The 13,465-nt window shown below is 47.9% G+C and overlaps 1 protein-coding gene across 5 annotated transcripts in view; it reads right to left on the bottom strand.

Moving 5' to 3' along the window:
• Positions 1 to 1,657, bottom strand: part of SEC16B (SEC16 homolog B, endoplasmic reticulum export factor) — a 46,126-nt gene extending 44,469 nt beyond the window's left edge. For all 5 annotated transcript variants that reach the window (XM_065554540.1, XM_065554543.1, XM_065554545.1 and 2 more), the window contains exon 1: positions 1,534 to 1,657. The gene's annotated coding sequence lies outside the window, so the exon portion shown is untranslated. The remainder of the gene's footprint in view (positions 1 to 1,533) is intronic.
• Between the last annotated feature and the right edge of the window lie 11,808 nt (positions 1,658 to 13,465).

The following is a 13,465-nucleotide window of genomic DNA, read 5'->3' as shown; positions in this document are numbered from 1 at the left end:
TGCCTCCTCATTGATGCCAAAAGTCCTTAACTCCAGTTGATGTCAATGTTGTGAGGGCTCAGATCTTCACAGGTTTAAGCCCAAAGAGAGGAGGCAGCCTCTACATCAGTGGTTCCCAAACTGGGGTTCGGGAAGACCCTGGGGGTTCGTGAAATGTTATAGGGGGTTCTCAGGAAAAAATTCCCTAATGGCAGACAGAGTTGTCCCTAGGGACCCCAGGCAGCCCGGGGCCAGCAGCCTGGAGCCCCTGGACTTCCAAGAGCTAAACAGATCAAAGCAAGCAGATCTATCACACTGAGGGGATTTAAACTTCAAGACTCCTTATAAGAAATGGAAAGGATGGTGGATATTTTTTGCTGGTTTTAAAATTAAACAGGTAGCTAGTTTTGTTTTTAAAATTATTATGAAGAACAAGTTTAAGCTTTGTTGTAACGTGCATTGTTTGCGTGGACTGCTCCAGACCTGAATGCTTGTGTAGGAGGAACTCTTTGAGTTGGCTTCTTAAATACCTTCATGCTGTTTCACATCTGATACTCCTTGATAAAACATAGGAGCCTTGTCTTATAACAGACTTATTCAAAGTGATACACGCTATGAAAGTGAGATCTTGAAAGAGTGTTGCCATTTTCATAATGTAATAAAAATACTGTAATGATAAATAATAATTAATAATAAATAGTGTGTAATAAGCATGTCATAAAACCAAATTTTATATTTCCAAGATCACTGCTCTTATAAATTTATACTCAGGTAAAGGAGAAAATCCCTGGAAATATTCATTTTTAGGAGGGGGTTCGCGAGACTTGACATTTTAGTGAAAGGGGTTCACAGGTTGTTAAAGTTTGAGAACCACTGCTCTATATCAATTCCTAGTTATTACTGTGGATTTTATACAGGATGAAATGTAAAACCAACAATACTCCAGTACTGCCCCTGAAAACAGCTGGAAACTCTTCCAGTGCAATCTCCAGCAGTAGCATAGCACCTCTCTGTGGATCTGCTCCAGGAGTTGATTTATCATTTCTTGGCAGGCATTTTCCCATTACTAATCAGATAGTTTGTGTGTCTAAATTTCCAAGTCTCCCTGCCCCACATTCACTGTTCTCAATCCCCCAAACCACTTGACTTTGCCACCCTCGCCCCTGAATTATGCACAGTGACATTTAATAATATAATTAACAAGGCTGTCTGGAATGGATCTCTGGTGATTTTAAGGAAAATTAAATAAACTGCAAGAAAGGGTCACTCTTAGCCTACAGCAAATTAAGCAAAAGGCATTCTACATCCAGCCCATGCTCCTCCAAATAAAGAAGCGGGTTTGCAAACAGCTGGCATTTGTTAAAATCAAAGCATGTTTTTATTCAAATTATAAAGTTCTCAGTTTGGCTGTAGCAGAAAGGCAATTAATCTCTATTGGGTCCTATTACAAATCAAGCCTTACACCCCGGGAAGTGTCTCGCCCCGCCCCGCTTTATTCCCCCTTCAATAAATCTCGTTATTCTCTACCGTGAATACTGAAAAGTAGTTACTTACACCACCTACCCCTAAAGCAAAGGCTGGGCTGCTGCATCCCATCCTGAAAGACTCTGGATGCTCCCACACACACAAGCTCTGCCACGTCAGCTGGCCGGAATCTTCGTACTGAAGCCATTGCTGGTGGTCGGAACGGTTAGCTCTGAGCACCAAAGCAAAGAGAGAAGCCACAAGGGCCTCTCCAGCAGCTGAATTCTGCCATATTGAGAAGGTCATTGTGGGGGAAGAAGGTCGTTCAGTGCTCATGTCCCACACGCCACTGGAGTTTGTGTGTAACACCTATAATGTTCCTCCTTTGTCACTCCAGCCATAAAACTGATGTTATCTCTGAACTGAACAGAGAGACTATGAGTGTTGCAGATTTACTCAGTGGCAGATAAAATGGGGACAGGCTGAAGGGCTAATCCCAATGACTGGACTCTGTTATATACCTGGGCTTCTGTAGCCACCTGGGCCGTACAATGTTGTACAGTTAATAATGTAAAGTAACACATGCCAACTGCAGAAATATTCCAGGGGCAAACTGGCCCCATCCAAGGGAACACCTGCAATGACAGCATTGGCCACTTGCTGCCCAGACCGGAAAAACATAATTTAGTACATGTTTAAATGCACTCAAAATAAAAATGATATATATTTTCAATGCTATAAAACTGGCTCCTATGTATAATATTCAAAATCCATGGCAAAGGTATATGATTCATATACACGTGTTATTAACATAGTTTAGTTATATATTTGGTTATACAGATATCTTCATATACTGACAACATTACAACAGAAATGCCATAGTTGTCACATTAGGTTTAGATATCATTAATACTCGCAAGTTAGATCATCAACTCTTTAGGGCAGGAGCTGCCTCTTACTATATGGTAATGCAGGGCTCAGCCCAGTAGGCTGTAATCCTGATCAGGGCCTCTGGCACCACTAACACTGCTAAATCTCAGCCATGTGAGTGATCCACTGAAAGTCTGCAGGGTCAGGCCCGTACTTTGAAAATTATACATACTATATATGTGCATTATTGCTAATCTCAGAGGTCTGAAAATCAGGAGATTGGCTTAAAACTCGTGAGATTTTAAAATATAATAAATTCTGGGTTCTTTTTATTTTCCTTCTATTTCTGAACCTTTGAGGTACACTCAGGTCATGTCTTAAAGCTTTTCTTTACAATCATGAGGCCTACAATCTTACTTTTATTTAACTGAAAGCTGCAATTCTCATGTAATTACGACTCCAGGAGCTGAAGATTTAAGGAAAACACCAAATATCACAGAACTCACAATAAAACCATGAGAGTGGTCAACACTGCCTAGACCTGGTTCAGATCTCAGCTGTATCCCATAGATTTCTAATATTAAGAAATATATATGAAAAATGCATTGCTCCCATATGAGCTGGACCTAATTTGAGCAAAATGCAGCCATATAGAGCAGGGAAGATAGCGGAGGGTGAGTAGCCTTTGAATCAAGATGCAGCACTGCATGCTGGAGCCCACTCCTCTGTGAGCTTCTCCCTTGCGTGGGAGTACCTTATAAGCAAGGGAGCAGAAAACTGCTTGCACAGAGGAATGGGCTGCAGATGGTAGGTCCTAGCATGCAGTGCACCATCTTGAGTCAAATAGGCAGATCAAAATGGAGCTGGGACCTCCCATCCAACCTGCAGAAGAAGGCAGCCATGGGTCACACTGTAGAATTCCGTGGATTCCACTCAGTCCACCCTGTTGCAGAGATGTGTTTTCCTTTAGAAAAGATGAATCAGAGCCAACAACTCTCTGGCATTGGCGTCTACTTTTGTTGCAGCTTTCATTTTCTTTCTGAGGGGAATATATTTGCATTTCAAAAATTAACAAAAAGACTTCTTTTACGTGACTAGGTAACAATGTTACTCTCCACCAAGAATGAGGCAAGCTGTACACAGCTATCCAGCTGTGATATGGAATCACTGCTCGCCACTGTTAAAAGGGTAAATACGATAAGGAATCTAGGGTTACCATATTTTGTGCCTCCAAATGGAGGACACTCCCCGGGGCCCTGGCCCCGCCCCTGGCCCCGCCCATGCCCCCGCCCCAACTCCGCCCCCTCCCAAAGTCTCTGCCCCCTCCCCTGCTTCCCGCGAACATTTAATTCGCGGGAAGCCTGAAGCAGGTAAGGGGGGGTGGGGGGGAGGAGGCGCGGCCCAGGCTGGCCCCCCGGCGGCTCCAGCCTGGGTTGGCTCGGGCCCTGGGGTGCCGGCCCCGACCGACCACCCCCCACGGGCCCGGCGCATCCCCCGGCTCCCAGCCCCGCGGGTCCGGTGCACCCCCCGGCTCCCAGCCCCACGGGCCCAGCTCCCCGACCCCGGCCCGGCTCCCAGCCCCGCGGGCCCGGCTCCCCGACCCCGGCCCGGCTCCCAGCCCCGCGGGCCCGGCCGACCCCGGCCCGGCTCCCGGCCCCACGGGCCCGGCGCACCGACCCCGGCCTGGCTCCCGGCCCCGCGGGCCCGGCGCACCCCCGGCCCGGCTCCCCGACCCGGCCCCACGGGCCCGGACCGGCTCCCCGGCCCGGCTCCCGGCCCCGCGGGCCCGGACCGGCACCGCGCCCCCGGCTCCCGGCCCGGACCCGCGCCCAGCCCGGCCCGGCACCATGCCCCCGACCCCGGACAAAGAGGCCCCGGCCGAGCCTCCCGATTTTCCCGGACATGCCCGGCTTTTGGGGATTTCCCCCCGGACGGGGATTTGAGCCCCCAAAAGCCGGACATGTCCGGGAAAATCCGGACGTATGGTAACCCTAAAGGAATCGGTATTGGCAGAGGGTTGAGCAACTCCTCCTATGAAGTCTTTTTGATTAAAATAAACTTAAAACTTCCAGGTGGTTGGAGAGGAGCATCAGAATGAACCTGTGGGTGGGAGGAAAATGTTGGCACTCTGCTTGTGGTCCACCAGCCATTCTTCTTCTCCCCCCGCCTCCATTTTTTCCTTCCCCAACCCAACTGGTGGCTACTCACACTCTGCCACCTTCCCTGCTCCATATGGTAAGCCATGTTCCCTGTCCCACAGAGCTTTAGGGCCCAGTCATCCAATCTTTTACTCACACAAGTAAACCTTGCTTTTGTAGGCAGCCCCAGCATCTAAGTTATCTCATTGAAATCCAGGTGGCTGATCAGATGGGTGAGGATTATTTTGATGAACAAGGCCTTGCAAGAATCTGACAGAAACCAGCCAGAGGTCCCAGCTGCAATGTAAAATTTACTGTGTCAGGAGCTGTTACGATATGTTGTCCCATGACACAGCTCAAATACAGTTTGATGTTGCAGCTTGTCATAGATGGGACCAAACCATGTCTGAACACGTTCACAAATCAAGCTACAGTCTTAGGGCTTGTCTACACTTACCCTGCGCCACTATAATGTTTCAGTGAAGATGCTGGCTATGCCAGCAGGAGGGCTTCTCCCATCAGCATAGATAATCCATCTCCCCAACAGGCAATAGCTCGGTCAATGGGAGAATTCTCTCGTTGACTTAGCCCTGTCTACAGTGGGGTTTAGGTAGGTTTGTTTATCTATGTTGCTCAGAGGTGTAGATTTTTAACATCCCTGAGCGATGTAGTTATATCAACCTAATTTCCTAGTGTAGACCAGGCCCAAGACTTTACTATTTGCTATAGCACAATTCTGGAACACAGTTCCTTGGAGCTGTTGTTTGAGGCTGTCTGGCTGCAGAGTCAGAAAGAGAGCACTGCATCTGTTTACACATACAGTAGAACCTCAGAGTTACAAACTGACTGGTCAACCACAAAAAACCCAAATACAGTGCTATTACTTGCAAGTACAGCAAGTACTGTGTTAAATGTAAACTACTACAAAAATAAAGGAAAAGCAGCATTTTTTCTTCTGCATAGTAAGGTTTCAAAGCTGTATTAAATCAATGTTCAGTTGTAAACTTTTGAAAGAACAACCATAATGTTTTGTTCAGAGTTACGAACATTTCAGAATTATGAACAATCTCCGTTCCCGATGGGTTTGTAACTCTGAGGTTCTACTGTAGTTTCTTATTCAGAGTGTTTACTTTGCAAACACAAAAGCTAGAAGAGGGGCCCTCAGAGAAGTGCTGGAGCAGTATTCTGTCCCATTCTGGCTAACTTAGGCTATGTCTACACAGGGATAAAAAAAAACTGTGGTTGGCCTAGGTCAGCTGACTCGGGCTTGCATCAGTCAGGGCTCTGATACTGAAAAAATCGCTGCATAGATGTCCAGGCTCGGGCTGGAGCCCAGGCTCTAGGACCCTGCAAGATGGGAGGGTCCAAGACCTCAGGCTGTAGCCCAAGCCCAAACATCTACATCGTACTTAAACAGCCCCTTAGCCCGAGGCCCACGAGCCCAAGTCAGCGGACACAGGACAGCCGCAAGTGTCTAACTGCAGTGTAGACAGACCCTTAGAGCTCTGAGCAAGGAGCTGAGGAAATTGAACACCAAAGGCATAAACAAATCCAGAAATAACATTCAAGTCAATAAGAGTGTCTGAAATCTTCAGGGGCATGATAATTTATTTCTACAGCTGGTTTAAAAATTCATCACAGCAGAAGTAAATTGGAGAAAGGCCAGAACAAAGGAGAGGAAGCAGAGAGTTGAGATAAAAGCAGATGAGAGATCGGGGTTTGCCACTCACGCTTATTATCCACCTGTGTCCTGGAAGGCTAACTTGCAAGTTGCTAGAATTCCTCTTTGCGTTACAAAATCATCACATCACGACAGAACATCCAGTGGCAATGTAAACATCAGGGCAAGTTATTGTGCACTAGCCTCTCTAAGGTGACTCTCAATGATACATTATAGTTGTTGGCATATTTAAAAATGTGCCCTGCTGTACAAACTCAATGCATCATGAATTCAGTAGTGTCTTGGCTTTGCAATCATCACAGCATAACCATATGGATCCAGATCCTCAGCCAGTGGAAACTGACTTCAATGGAACTACTCCACATTACACCAGGTGAGGATCTGGCCCCAGATCTCAGTACAGAAGGCTTTAATCTGATTAAATTAAGGCAGGTGACAATCCCATCAGCTACAATCATAAAGACCATAGTCAGGGCCGGCTCCAGGGTTTTGGCCGCCCCAAGCAGCCAAAAAAAAAAAAAAAAAAAAAAAGCCGTGATTGCCATATGCGGCGGCAATTTGGTTGGAGCTCCTTCGCTCCGAGCAGGAGTGAGGGACCGTCTGCCGAATTGCCGCCGAATAGCTGGACCTGCCGCCCCTCTCCGGAGCGGCCGCCCCAAGCACCTGCTTGCCAGGCTGGTGCCTGGAGCCGGCCCTGACCATAGTGGTAAAAAGAGAATTGTGAACTGCCCAGAGGAGAGACAGGGAAAGACGCAACATAATGTGGGGCAGTACTGCCTTGACTTCAACACAGAGTTACACCAGCCGGGGATCTGGCCCCTGTCTACAGTTCCAACTACAGCCAACCTTCAGAACAACACACAGCTCAGAGCTGGGATTTGCACTCCTACTGCTGAATTTTTAATGAAAACACACTTCAGTTCATCGGCACTGCAAAACACAAAGCATTTTGTACCTACTCTACCATGTTTACTGAAATTAAAAGGCTTCCTGTTAGGCAAAAAGAAAAGTCAAGGGACCTTGACTACAGAGCATCCATTATTCAAAGCTTTATCCATTATTCAAAGTTTTGCTGAAATCTGATTGTGGGCTTGAAAGGAAAAAAAATCACAGAAGTTTTCTAGTCCATGCTCAGTTTACTTCCAGCTCGATTTTTTCCTAATTACACGTATCAAAACTCTGGGCATTTTGGAAGATCAGAAGAAAACGTTCACCCTGCCTGGCAGAGCTCCCTGGTAGCAACTATAGATTTTTATTTCAGTGCTGCAAGAGTGTGCCCTTCCCTAAAGCATGCTCCTTTTCCATTGGCTTTGTGTGAAGGTGGTGATGATACTTGATAAGAAGGTGGCATTGGAGTAATTGGATGCCTTACCAACCTTTGCCATGTGAGAAGATGATTTACCTTTGTAACCCTGAGTCAGGTCAGGTGACAGACTGAGGCCAGGAAATAAAGCTCCATTTCTTGCAGCAGGCCTGGGTGCCACATCTTTAATATGTGGTGTCACAGCTAAACTAGGGGCCAGATTTCAAGAGGGCTATGCACCCAGAGGCTCCTGTTATGATGCTACCATCCTAAGCAATGTTGACAATCAGGCCCCAATTGCAGGTGCTGAGCACTTGGAAATCCGGCCTCCCATCTTGCACAAAGACGGAGAGGTAGGGAGAGAGGACAGGGCAAGCATTCTGAATCTCCTGAGAGGTACGTCCTATAGGACATATTGTGTCAGCAAGCCCTCCAGGGCTTTCTGATCACACAGCCCCTTTTCCACAGGCTGTCTGTGAAACAATCCATGGAGATCCTTCTGACTTATTCTGTCAGGGAGTGGATGGAGTTGCTGGCAAGACCCTCCAATCCCATAGATGTTGGTACATATACCCAGAAGGGCAGGGTCTCTGTTCTATGCCCCAGCCCTCCCTATTCCCTCCAGCAGGGATCACAGCTCCCTAGACTCCCTGCTGTCACCTAGGCTCAGACTTTCCCTCAGAGAGTTCAGAGGAGAAGGAATCAGCTTGATCTTACGTGGGGAAATCATAGGGGATTTGAGGGCCCTTCCCCCAAGTTGCAGATCCCACCCATGAGAAGATCATACTTATGGGGCTTCTGCAGCATCAGCATGAAGCAGAATGTTGTGCCATAGGTCAACTCAGCCCTCCCCTCCCCACGCGCAGACTTCTCTGGATAAATGGATCTGCCTGTTTCACCCTGGCAATAGGAGGAAGAGATCAGAGGAACAATCTGCTGCCTAGTGTTTGTGAAAAATATTGGATGAAAAGACATGGAGACCGTAATCCTGAATCCCTGATCTAATGGAGTGTACACCTATACACCTCCCCATTTCTGATCTGAAGGGACTACTGCTAAGCCACAAAAGGAAGTTCAGCCTCAAACACATTCATTCCTTGGCCTCTCTGCACACACCCCTGCCAGCAAGGCAGCTAAATTGTGATGCTGACTTTTGTCCATTGGGCCTGGACTGAGTTCACTAGCCAGATTCCTGACGGAAATGACTGTCACTGCTGACCCACCTATGCTTGCCAACCCTCCAGGATTGTCCTGGAGTCTCCAGGAATTAAAGATTAATCTTGAATTAAAGATAATGTCATGTGATGAAACCTCCAGGAATTCGTTCAACCAAAGTTGGTAACCCTAGACCCAGGCCCCATTCAGACTGGCCAGCTAGAGGGGACTGGACATGTATTCTATTTGCTAGCCCCCAAACAAACTATATCCCCAATCCTGCAATCTGATCTGCAGACAGACAGACCCTTATGCACACACAGGCCTAGAAGTAGGGCCACTGAAGTCAAGGGGGTTCCACACAGATTCGGCTGTCCACCCTTGTGGATCAGATTGCAGGATCAGGACCCATACTACGCTCAGTCTCCAAATATAAACTATACTAATATCACCTATCTTAATAACTCAATGCAGAACCACTTTAATTCCACTGTAAAATATTACAACACTTCAAAAAGGGGTCTTTTGCCAAAAGTAACCTTTTATTTTTCTTTAATATACATTTTTCTAATATCTTTACAATTAGGACTAACTAAAAATAATCTAATTCAGTTCTTGGCAAATTCACACATGGGAAAAAAAATTCTTTTCAATTCTCTCCTTACAATTCTTTGATTCAAGGCATATGACAAATACATGTACAGAATGAAATTTACAGTCATTATAAAGAGTTAATTAAGAGTCTGGATACCCATTGTGTTTGGTCAGCTATTGGAAGAAATAGGAAAGAGAGGGAGAACTGTTATGCCCCATCAAGATTTAATCACAGAACTAGATTTATTTGAATGTGGGGCTAATGGAAGCAAAAGGCTAACAGCACTGGCTAGACACAGACAGAGTATTACCTTCCTATACAACTCAGTCTTGATCTGCAGGACCCTGTGATTCCAGTGCTGAGTCTCCATACACTTCTATCAGGGCCGGCTCCAAGTTTTTTGCCGCCCCAAGCAAAAAAATTTTCCCGCGCCCCCCTGGCCCTGCCCCAACTCCGCCCCTTCCCCACCCCATTCCAACCTCTTCCCCAAATCCTCGGCCCCACCTCCTCCCCTGGGCCACCACATTTCCCCTCCTATCCCTCCCTTTCAGGCTTGTAACCCGGGGGAGGGGGGGCGCCAGAGGAACTGCCCCACACTGCACAGCTCACCTCCGCTCTGCCTGCTCCCCTGAGCGCGCCGCCGCTGCTCCACTTCTCCCCCCTCCCTCCCAGGCTTGCTGCAAAACAGCTGATTCGCGCGGTAAGCCTGGGAGCGGGGAAAAGCGGAGCGGCAGTGGCGTGCTCAGGGGAGCAGGCAGAGCAGAGGTGAGTTGCGGCAATGGGGGGGTGGTTCCTCTGCCTCCCCCCCAGAGTTACTTCCTGCGGCCCTCCCCGCGCCCCCCACCGCTGCAGCTCACCTCCACTCAGGACTGGCTCCCGGCTTTTTGCGCCCCAAGCGCAAAAAAAAAAAGGAGCCGGAGTGCCGCCCCAAGCACATGCTTGGAGCGCTGGTGCCTAGAGCCGGCCCTGACTTCTATAGATGCAACACAGCTCTGAACTGCAGTGCAGCCCTGTATTGCTAACCTTGGGCTCCTCTTGAGTCAGGATTCCCAACGATGCAGGGGACAAACAAGTTCATTTCATCTAAGTGGGATCTGAACCCAGGGCTCCAGAGATGAAAAACTGGTTGAGTTACCAACTTTTCCACCCAGCCTTCTGCACCAAGATCACTGGACTTTGTTTTCTCACACTGGCAGTTGGTGCTTCTGTCTCAATGAATCCCATACATTCGCCTAATCCCCAGTTTCACTTCTCCCATGTGGGACACCTCGCTAATTCTTTCCAAGGATCAAGGGACTTGCAAAAATGATCACTTTTTTTTAAAAAGAAGCTTTTGATCAGCTTTGGACATGATCAGAATTAATACAAAATAATTCACTTCCACCTATCCAGTAAGGCCCCTTTCAAGAACTGCAGGAGGGAGACAAAACAGAGCCAGCCTTTAGCCCCTTTTCTTCCCACCCTTCCCCTCCCCTCTCCCAACCTCCCATGGGTGGGGAGGGGATTAGAAACATCATAGCTAATCTCATCTTTCATTTAAAAATAGTGTGTCCCTTTTCTTTGCAAAGGTCTCTGAAAATAGCCACAGATTCCAAGGTCAGATGGGACCACTGGGATCATCTAGTCTGGCTTCCTGTATAACACAGGCCATAGAGCTTCCCTGAAATACTTCCTGTTTGAACAACAGCATCTCTCTCAGAAAAATCCCCCATCTTGATTTAAAAACTGCCAGTGATGGGGAATCACCGGCAACCTTGGAAAATTGTTCCAATGACAGTCAGTGCCTGTTGCTGCTAAAAACATATGTGCCATTCCCAATCTGAATTTGCCTAGCTTCAAGTTGGGCACTGATTTATCCTAATAATTATGGATGTTCACTCCAACCCCCACTCCCCCGACACACACACACACACACACACACACACACACAGCCCCCCCGTGCCTGGCCTTTGGGGTTGCTGAAACCCTTAGGCCCCGCTCCCTCCGTTTCTGGAAGGACCCAGAACCAATTAATGACTTGGGAGAGGAGGCCGTGCTGCCCTGGCTGCTGCCATCGCCGCCAACTCTCTCCCCAGCAGCTGGCTGCTGCTGAGCTAGCTCCTTCCTCCGCGGAGCAGCCATTGTGATGTGTAGGAGGACAACCCAACAGCCCAAGAGGCAGCGCCATCAAGCACGGGAGCAAGTCCACAGAACTCCTCTGTTCTAATGCTGGCTCTGACACGGACCCAGGCCCCGATTCAGGAAAGCACCTAAGCAGATGCGTAACTGAAGTGGTCCCATTAACTTCAAGAGGATACATGGAATTAAGCATGGGCTTCCTTGCTTGGCTGCATTGAGGCTGTGGTTTCTGCATCTCTAAAGTGGATCATTTAGCTACCACGCACTGATGGTGTAACAATGAATGTTTGTAAAGTGCTGTAAGCAGAATGCACACAAAGCACGCCAAAGGCAGCAGGTTTAAAACAAACAAAAGGAAGTATTTCTTCCCACAACACACAGTCAACCTGTGGAACTCCTTGCCAGAGGATGTTGTGAAGGCCAAGAATATATCAGGGTTCAAAAAAGAACTAGATAAATTCATGGAGGATAGGTCCATCAATGGCTATTAGCCAGGATGGACAGGGATGGTGTCTCTAGTCTGTTTGCCAGAAGCTAGGAATGGGCGACAGGGGATAGATCACTTGATGTTTACTTGTTCTGTTCATTCACTCAAGCACCTGGCATTGGCCACTATCAGAAGACAGGATATTGGGCTAGATGGACCTTTGGTATGGCCATTCTTATGTTTGTGGCCCCCAGTCCCACAGCTTAAATTCACAGACTCTAAGGTTAGAAGGGACCATCAGGACCACCTAGTCTGAAGCTTATTTGAACAAGCTATCATTTGCAGAACTTTTCTAACTGTTCACAACTATGTAGGACACTAACAAGCAACCAAGACACCAGCCTCCTGCAGCAGGAAGCTGGTAGCAATCTGAGGAATCAGTCATGTTTTTAAGGAGTGAAAGACTTTTACAGGCTCCTCCAAATTACTGGACAGAAGCCAGGGTAGCTGGTCATCGCTCCACAGCAGCAAAGACAAGAGCAAGACAGCCTGGTCTCCACAGCCGCAGCAAAGCCATATTAAGAAAACCAAAAGGCTTATTGTACATTTAGAAAGCGCTCTAGTCTGACGGAAGTTCTGAGGCATACAGATTTGGACTGCAAGTCAGAGCAGAGTGGAGGAATTTAGGTATTGTCATATCAAATAGTTCTACCAGAGCGCGTTCTGCAGGATGTCATGGATCCAGCTCTTTTCAGGCAGGCTCGAGAAAGCCAATGGTGCTTGTTAACAGTGTCTCAGACTGAAGTCTCTCCTGTTCGCAGCGACACTCACCAAGGTCACCATCCGTATAATTACACCTCTTGGGACCAAGCTGAGCTGACACAGGAGTCAGGGATGAAGTCTTTTGTGCCACATGCAAGTGGCTGGGTACACCAATTATTGGGGGGTTGTTTGGTTCTTCTCATGCAATGCCAGCCACTGGTTAAGGCAGGGCAACAGGCGATATAGACCAAAGGCTGGTGACACCGTTGCAAAAACTGTGCCCCCACCTCATGTTTTTTCATGTCTCTTCATTTCAACTCTACCCCTCACCCCAAGCTGCCTGGTTCTAGCTGACTGTTTTGTAATGGCTACATATAGAAGTGCTGCTTTATCACAACCAAGGGCAGATCCTCTCAAACTGTGGTGGGTGGAGCACTGACTGACCTCACGGCACTAATTCCCCTCCTCATTTCCAGCTCTTAAATTGCATTACAAGAAGCTAAAAACACTTTGCTTATGTGGAAAGGTAACATCAGGAAAGTCATGACTGTGGTTGACACCAGGGGTCTGACTGCAATTCATGCAAACTCATGGCTGGCCTGTGCCAGCTGACTCAGGCTAAAGGGCTGCTTAATTGCGGTGTAGACATTCAGGCCTGGTCTACACTAACCCCCCAAATCGAACTAAGGTACGCAACTTCAGCTACGTGAATAACGTAGCTGAAGTCGACGTACTTTAGTTTGAACTTACCGCGGTCCAGACGCGGCAGGCAGGCTCCCCCGTCGACTCCGCGTACTCCTCGTGGCGAGCAGGATTACTGGAGTCGACGGGGAGCACTTCTGGGTTCGATTTATCGCGTCCAGACAAGACGCGATAAATCGAACCCCGAAGTTTGATGGCCAGCCGCCGAACCAGCGCGTAAGTATAGACAAGCCCTCAGGCTCAGGCTGGAGCCCAGGCTCAAGGACCCTGC

This window comes from Chrysemys picta, chromosome 8 (assembly GCF_011386835.1).
Source record: "Chrysemys picta bellii isolate R12L10 chromosome 8, ASM1138683v2, whole genome shotgun sequence".
NCBI lineage: Eukaryota > Metazoa > Chordata > Testudines > Emydidae > Chrysemys > Chrysemys picta.
Note: the sequence above shows the minus strand (reverse complement) of the source record. Positions and strands in the feature narration are given on the sequence as shown.